We start from the raw sequence: 6,956 nt of genomic DNA on the forward strand, positions 1-6,956 counted from the left end.
AAAACTAGTCCTACAATTCTGAACAGTCTCAGCCCTGTAGTGATTTGTTGTTGATGGTGCTAGTCAACTGAGAGTATAATTAGAAAAGATAGAAATCATACAGGAGAACTGGGATGGAACAGGTTAAAGGAAAGAAAACCTTTACCACCTGAGTGTATCTGGTTCCATGAGAGTACGGAAAACTCCCTACAGTGTGGTGGAACTGTTGGATTCAATGGTAATGATGCTTCTCAAGTCATGAAGGACAGGTGAACCCTGGGGGTCTGGAAAAGGGCAAACACTTGTAAAAACAGGCTGATGTTTATAATAAGAGGAAGGGAAGAGAGAAGTTCAGATTAGTGCACTTAGTATCTCCTAAATTGCTAGGATGATTAATAGACTTTATTTTTAAAACACCTAGAGTAAAATAAAGTGATAAGTTATTGGTAACTTGTTCATCAGAAACAAATCATATCCAACTGATTCAGTTAGAAAGTGGAGGCTGATTTATAAAATGTCTGTCCCCCTTCCCTTCCTTCTATGCCAAGGCAGTTTGGCAAGTAGCAAGAAGAGATGGATCATTGGTTTTGTAAGCATTTACACACTAACACTGTAAAAAGCGATCAGTGACTACCTCTGGGAAAACCAGGTAAAAGTTAAAAAGAACAACACTGTATTTCTTTCATGGTTTGTGGTAATTTGTGATTTGTTGAATACCCCAGATAATGTTTGCCAGTGACAAATATGGTGTAACATACGTTGTATAGGCAACATAATGTGGTCATTAAAAACCAAACAAATCTAAAAGCAAAGTCATACAAATGCTTTGCTACAAATCTCTTAAGGCAAAAGCAATGAGATATATTTAGAATGGTGGGTAATAATGTAGTTAATGTCATCAGTGAATCCATAATAGTATAGTTTCCTTAGTAATAGTAAGTAATATAAGTAAGTAATATTAAGTAAGTAATAATAGTTTCCTTTAGTATAATATACTAAAGGAAAAGCTCATTGTATTTACACAACTCTACAAAATTGCAAATCTAGGCAACCTAAATATTCATACAGCTGGCATTATGAACATAAAGCCACAAGACTATCTGGAAATTACCGGAAATTTAATAACTGCTACTATTTTACATCAATAACTCCAGAATTTTAAAAAAAACCACCAAAAATAAAACCCAAAAATAAACTCTGAAGATCTGCATACCTTTTAATTCCCAAATGAAATGTGTTTTCTACATGTTACGGCCAGAAGTGCTTGGATTTCTCGGGAGAGGCCATTTTATGCCTTAGTGTAAAAAACATTCTTTCACTTCTTAAACAACTATTTCTTTCTATGGTATAATTTCCTTCAGCAACTGCATTTTAAATAATCAAGTCCTGGGTCTAAAAGGTTAATTGACAAAGTCACATAAACAAATGAAGACAGGGAGCATTGAAAGCCTTCTATAGTGGTGAAGCTTCTGCTGACATAGCTGTCAATTTAGCTAGTAGACAATGCTGCTGGCTTTGCCTTTAAGAGCCCAATAGGGGGCATATCCATAAAAATGTAATGTGTATAGTTACAGGTGAGTCAGAGCTCTAGAGCTTTCCACTTCTAAATTCAGCTAATTAGCTGAACTCTGTCTGTATACACATAAAACCTGCCTTTTTTTCTTTTTTTTAATATTCCATTTTACAAAGAGGACCAAGCAATCTTTACCCCTGCTGTGTAGATATACTAAGTGCCTTCTATTTCAGTCAGGATGCATCAGATGTAACTTGTTTTAGCTGATGATGCTCCGTAGGAGGAAAGTTCAGTTCACAGTCATGCTTAGTATTTCCTTTAGGATCTAATTTACTTAAGATTAATTGTATCATGCCTGTTTATAGTTTCTTTTGTGTGATTTGTGGTATTACACATTAGGTCTGCCAAATTCTAACTCTGGATTTGGTCTATTCATTTTTAACTAAAAATTTGGATCTTTGAATGGGGAAATGTAGTGTCTTCAGGTGCCCTGTATCTCTGCCATAATTCTGTTGTGCATGTGGTGTCTAGAAAGCAGGTTCCTCTAGGATAACCTGCTCCTGATACTTAGATTCTCACACCTGTCTACACAGATAATTTATTCCACATTTCCATTTCACTCTGCCATTTCAGCTCCACTTTCTTTTAATTGACATTACAGTGATTTGTAGCTAGACTGTGATTCTAAGCATCAAATATTAAAAACACAAACCTCAAAAACTATTCATCAACTGCTATTCATCCCTCATCTCCCTGGTCTTTGCTTCTTTCAGTGTGAATGCTCATTTTGTTGTTTGAAAGTTGTGTGGAATACAGTGAAGGTCTATGTTGTGCCACCCTGGCCTAAGGTGCTCTGCTAAAGCTAAATGTTCTCTGTTCTAGTATCACCTTACACACCACCAGATCATAATTAGAAAAGGCTTTCCTCCATGACTGTTGTTCAGGGCACTTAATTAAAAGAAACCATTTAATGCCTTTTTCAATACGTATACATTATAGGCAAAGCATAAATTATTACACTATTTTTCACCTAATGCCCCTGAACAAATAGTATTCTCAAATACTTCTGGAAATACAGACAATCCATATTAGTTGTATTTGAGGGCTACTGAACTACATATCCCAGAATCCTGAATGCCTTGGGTAAATATTATATCATTTGGTTGATGAGAATCAATCACACCTGCAGCTGGTGAATGACTATGGGAAGAGAGATCATGTGTTGGTGTAACTATGAAGGCACTCAATTTGCTGTGTTTTAGTAAGTAAACACACTTACTTGAAAAACAAGTTACTTTTTCATTGTTGCAGGCATTTGACTCTAGTTCCTTTGTGACTGTGCTCTCAAAAAATACTGCTACATGTTGTATTGTCTTTTGTGTTCCATTCTTTCCAGGATCAACATCCTAATTCAAAGGGATTTTTGGAAATTGTGAAGCTTCTCAATTCCTTTGCCATCATTTTTGAAGTTACAAGGGAAAAACATATGAAAAAACATCTATGAAAATTCATAAGCATTTCTATTAAGTAAAGAAAGCCTTTCTAGCAGAAGTAGCATTATTTCATCATTTGTTGCTATATATGCACACACTACATCCAAATTATCCTACGTTTTCTGCCAGCTTCAGTGTCTATTTCTCTTCAGGAAGCTATGCATTAAGAAAGATCTCATTTTTGAAAGACTAGGTGATTTCTTTGCCAGGGAAGTATAGATTATGTTCCAGAAAATGGTGGTTGCAACACTGGGGAGAAAAGAGCAAATAATTAAAAACTTATCCCAGCACTTAGGAGATAAAATACTAATCTTTGTGTATTTCTAACCAATTTGAATTATCTTCACAGCTTGTTAGAAAGGCTGAGGAGTTTATACAGCTTCAGAAATAGAGCTCGACAAGGTTATGTAATTGTGTGATTAGGTAGGAGTGTTTCTGCAGTTGGAAGTTATTGCTGATGATACGAGTCTGAAAGCGTTCAGTTTTTGGTAGACTAAGGATGGGTTGAAAGACCCTATGGTGCTGTGGATTCTATAACTGTACTTTGTGAATCCCACAGTTGAATATACAATGGCTAGGAAATTTTGGTTTTCAACTCCTCTAAAATGCAAAAGATCAAAGAGACAATGTTGAGCAGGGCAGCTATGTTCTACTTCTTCTAATGATTCTGAAATCCTTATGTTCTGGTTTAAACTATATTATGATCTATGAGTTGGTTTTCTGTGTTTTAAACTAAGCTCTTCTATCAGAAATCTAATTCAGTGCCTTTTGCACTACACTTTTAAGTTAAAGGCTGCTAGAAAGTATTTTTTATGTTGGCAGTTATGTTCAGTGGTTGTTCTGGAAACCCTTCCATACTAGTTGCAGGGCTGTAGCTGTTGCAGGGCACTTGACAAATGATGGATGATATAATTTGAATCTTTCATAGTACCAACACTAAAAAAAGAATACAAATACCACAAGTATCAGTATGTAACTGTTTGGACAAGACCTCAGAATTACAGAGAGAATACAGATATCTCTCTCCTGTTCTGTGTCACTCCTTGACCCAAGTTAGATCTGACTTCACTAGAGGAAGAGAACCTGTATCTGAGAAACTCCACTGTCAGCTACAGAACAAGTGCTGTCCTTCTCCTACTCCTTGTTGAAGGGACTTACAACCCCTTTGTTTACCTACTTGCCTGAAGCACCCAGAGGTTCCCTTTGACTGCATATGACCAGAAAGTGGGATATTGGACATCTTTAAGCAAATTTCTGTCAGATGTAAATAAATGGGGCCTAATGAACCATATCTTTACAAAATGTTGCTGCAAGCCACTCTGATACATGTGTGTACACAGGGTAAGATTTTCAAAAGTACCCGAGTGAGAAAGAAGGTGTAGATGAGTGGGCTGCTCCACTGTGAGTTTTAGTGACAGATGGCTGCTAAGACAGTCTGCACTAGATGATAAATGACTACACATTAAAGCCTACAAACCACAAATAAACACTGAAAAATGCCTCTAAGAAACATTTGAACTGAAGTTTAATGATTTTACAAAATTACTAGCAAATCAATAATTACAAGCTGTTAAAAAGAAAGGCTGAAGATAGAATGAACATTCTTATAATGTAAGGGAGGGATGGACAGGTATGAAGAGCTGTCAGTGATGAACTTAATATTACAGTTATCCCAGTCCCTGAGAACTCAAAAAGTAATGTCGGTACAGACTAAATCCTGCAAAACCAAACTTTGACAGGTAGGACCTGACCTACCTGTGTCAGTGCCCTGACCCTTTTAAAGGTAGGACTAATTAGCTGCAGACAAGTGGGCAAGAATAATGAAAATGTGTAATGGTGAGCTGTTATAAGTTACACATTTTAAGATAAGGTTGTAATATTTGTAAAGCAATAATGGAGGCCCACCTGAGAGCTGAAGTAAATGACATTAAATTAATAGAGTTCATGAAAACCAAATTACATAAAACCTCATAGTATGATAAACAGCTATCTCAATGGGCTAGTTGTGACAAACTATTATTATGGGTAATTATTTTTTACTGGTGAAAAAGAGGAATAGTCTTTTCAAAAGTATATAGCTTCTAGGTTCTATAATCTCAGCAATTCCTTATTAAAAAAAAGCAAATAGCATTGATGGCTACTCTTATTGCAACAGGAGAACTTAATTGGAATGTGATTATTTTAAGAAGTAAATAATGTTAAAAAGACACATGAATTTTGTAAGAAAAGAGCAGATAAATATAGCTTTCTATAGGCAGAGGTTTACCATATGAAAAGGAATATTGTAATGAGGAATTCTTGTAACAAGACTGTCTAGTCTTCACAAGAATTCCCCCAGACTAACTAGTGTATTGATACTAAAATCTAAATTACAGTATTGGCAAGAGCTAGGAGTTTTTGAAAACTATTAGGTCTAGGGAGATTTTGATTGAAATAACAGATCAATCAAATTGTAAATTTACTTTAGAAGACACTGGATCTGTATCAACAGAGAAATACGTTCATACGTTCAATAGTTTGTATGCAAGGGCTTGTTAAATATGATTCAGATTGAATGAAGAATAAAATTGCATCACTGTTTTAAGTTATCCATGACATCTTTACTCTCTCTCTCTCAATCCCTCTTTTTTTTTCCCAAACATTTTTTTTGTGTAGGTGGTCATTTCCCCTTTTTATCTTTTGAAAATGATCACACAAACTGCCATGTAATGTTGAGTACTAGTTGAATTTCACTGCAAATAGTTTGTCTAAAAGCAGAGAGAGAAGACATAACATAATCTCAAATTATTATATTGAAATATCAAACATAGGATGCCACCCAGTTCTCTAAGGGGACAGAAGTCTAAAATTCTTAGCCTTCTATATGTGTGATTCATATTCTCGGTGTTGTATGGATTTCTTATTGTAAAATGTAAGTCATGTTTTCAGTTTTTGGTCTTCATGCAAAGCTGATTAAGAAAGTATTAGGAATTGCCTCACATTAGACCAGAGGCCTTCCCACTGCTGTCTCTTTCCTTTGATCTGAGTTGTTTCACAATTTGTATAACGCTTCCTTAACTCATTAGTTTTCAACTAATCATGCCAATAATTTCTGTGCAAAACCAAACAAGCTGTGTAAATACAAACAAATATTAAGACACCTAACAGCAGCACAGTATTGGGCCATGGCTGACTTAGATGTATGAGGACATGTTTGCTCTCACTCAGCACAAACCAGACTCCAGACTCCAGGCTTCTGAATCAGGAGACGTGTTTCAGCTCACATCGTGCTGAAGCAGATTGTCCTTAAAGAAGGCTGGGCTCATTTATGCTAGTGAAAGAACTGTATTACACTTGCAATGTCTGTATGTGATGAAACTCATGGAAGAAAAAAGTAATCTGACAATAGGAAGTTTGTTTGAATTTTAAAAAAATACCAAACCTGTATTCATAGTCAAAAAAATAACCAGAGTTCATTTATGTGAAAATATACCTTGGATACTGTAAAAACAGAATACTGTTGGGACTTGCATATATTACTTGATATATCCCTTTTAGGAAGTTACTTAAGAGGATATTCCAGATGCTTAGTGGCATTCTAGATTCCAGGATCCCAAAATAATAGAAAAATTATTGTAAGTTGAGAATAAAATCCAAAAGAGTTTGGATTTTTTTTTGTCCAAGAATAGTGAAATTACTAACTTTATCTGCAACATATTGATCAAGCTGCAGTTATTTTACTTTATTTATGCCTGTGAGGACTTCAGGAAGTAAGTAAGTTTATCAAGTATTATTTCTGAGAATATATTACTCAGAATTAGCTCATAGCTTAGAAAACAAGGAATCCTCACAAAAGTAATTCCATCTTTTAAGTTGAGCATTTAACATTTGCAAACAGAATAAGTATGCACAGATCAAACAAAGGTAATAGCAAAGTTTTATCTCTCTTGCCTTTTTTTTAATTCATGTTTTTTGATAAATGTTACCTTTAG

The sequence above is a fragment of the Mesitornis unicolor genome, unplaced genomic scaffold (genome assembly GCF_000695765.1).
Source record: "Mesitornis unicolor isolate BGI_N332 unplaced genomic scaffold, ASM69576v1 scaffold4147, whole genome shotgun sequence".
In the NCBI taxonomy this organism is placed as follows: domain Eukaryota; kingdom Metazoa; phylum Chordata; class Aves; order Mesitornithiformes; family Mesitornithidae; genus Mesitornis; species Mesitornis unicolor.